The sequence below is a fragment of the Mastomys coucha genome, chromosome X (assembly GCF_008632895.1).
Source record: "Mastomys coucha isolate ucsf_1 chromosome X, UCSF_Mcou_1, whole genome shotgun sequence".
In the NCBI taxonomy this organism is placed as follows: Eukaryota; Metazoa; Chordata; class Mammalia; order Rodentia; family Muridae; genus Mastomys; species Mastomys coucha.
In genome coordinates, this window is record NC_045030.1 from 2,522,403 (window position 1) to 2,524,651 (window position 2,249).

Below are 2,249 nucleotides of genomic sequence, written 5' to 3' on the forward strand. Positions count from 1 at the left end.
AGAAATCCACCTGCCTCTGCCTCCCAAGTGCTAGGATTAAAGGCATGCACCACCACTGCCCTGTTTTAAAGATTATATGTAAGTATACTGTAGCTGCCTTCAGCCACTCCAGAAGAGGGTGTCAGATCTCGTTATGGATGGTTGAGCCACCATGTGGTTGCTGGGATTTGAACTCAGGACCTTCGAAGAGCAGTCAGTGCTCTTAACCACTGAGCCATCTCTCTAGCCCCTAAAATTTTATTTCTTAAATTAGCATACAAATTACTGTTTTATTATAACATTTTCAAATATTTTTGAGAGCTGGGAAGATGACTTAATAGTTATTGCTGCTCTTGTGGAGAATCTGTAAGATCCCAGCACCCACATCATGTGGTTCAGAACTGCTTATAACTTGTTCCAGAGATTCACTGCCCGCTTCTTTTCTCTGAGGGCACCTGGGCATGCATGATACTTACAAAATGAAAGTCAAATACTCCTTTGGCTTCTTGCCAACTTCTGCTTCCACTTGTACCCTTCTTTCCTCATTAACCTCCTTTCCTTAACATCCTTCCACTCCCCTAAAGAATTAGTTCCCCTTTTATTTCATGACCTACATTACGTTCATTTAGTGTTAAACTTAAGGGTCTGTCAAGGTATTTCAGGCATAGACATATTACTTTCCTAGAGGACCCAAGTTCAGTTCCTAGGATACCTGGTAGCTCACAACTGTCTGAAATCAAGTTCCAGGACATCTGATGCCCTCTTCTGGCTTCTGAAGACACCCACCCCGACAAACACATTTCTTTTCCATTTTGAGACAGGGTCTCTCAGGGTAGCCTTGGAACTTTCTCTGTAGATCAGACTATACTGTTTGCCTCTTCTTCTCAACTCCTGGGAATAAGTACCTCTTATTTTGAGACCAGACCTATTAGGTCGTTCTGGCGATGTAGAACTCGCTGTGTAGATCAGATCTGCAGAGACCCACCCTAGTGCTCTCTAAAGGCATGCATTACCACAGCCAGCTTTTCAAATTTTAAGTCATTACATGCTAGTCTGAATAAGCCAGGATGGAAGTCAGCTGGTAGCTAAGAGGCAGATATGAGGCCAGTGAGTGCTGGAGTCTCAGTGTTGTGTATACGAATTCATGACAAGCAGTTTCTGGAGGTCATGACTTTGTTTACAATGATTTAGAAAAGAACCCTAAATCCACAACCCCATTGCCTTTAGCAGGATACAGGACGGCACCAGAGCACTCTGCTACACTTCACTGTAGAGGTAAATCCTGAGGGGTTCACTGTGCATAGCCTCAGATGTACAAAACATCTGAGATGTAGAATAGATGTAGAATTACTATTGAGAGTCAGAAGTCAAACTAGATGCAACCATATCTGGGACTACAGAAATCACCAACCTTGGGAAGCCAGCTAATGCTGTTGACAAGAGTGATATCTGTCTTCTAACAATGCATACCCCTTATATAAGCCCCTAGTCCAAAGCCTTCCTACTCCTTAATGTTATATTATGCAGTCTTCTATCCACCTTCCTCCAGAGTGTGGCCATTCCTAAAATTATGTGCCTGCACATTTAAGTGCAGAGCATCAGATCAGTTACAGGTGGTGTGCACCACATAACTTGGTGTTTGATTGCTTAGCCACCTTTTCAGCCCTATTGCAACCCTTCAGCTTATATAGATCTTATTCATGAATCCTGAAGCAAACATATCGTTTGTCTTGTCTCATCACCCACACTAGTAAAATATCTATTATATATATTATACACACACTATATATACTATATATACAATGGGACAAGGTCCTAGTGTCTTCCCATGTCTCACTGAGCTACATTTACTTACAGGTGAGATAGGTTTTTGAAGACAGTAGGTTTTAGGAGATGGTAGGATTTGTTCTTCAAGACAATTCCTGAGTAGTCCTGGCACTTACTCTGTAGACCAGGATAGTCTCCTTGACTATCACTGGAATCACATGCCTTTAATCCCCAGCACTTGGGAGGCAGAGGCAGGTGGACTTCTGAGTTTGAGGCCACCCTGGTCTACAGAGTGAGTTCCAGGACATCTAGTGAAACCCTGTCTCCAAAAACAAAACAGAACAAGACTGGTAGAATGACCAGTTATCACATTTCAGTGTGGTGGATACTTCTCATATTAATCATTCCATTTGTTTACATCTCTAATGATAACCCCCTTCCAGGCTACCCCTCCATCAGTACCCCACTTTTCATTCTTTTGTTTTTGTTTTTTTTTTTTTTTT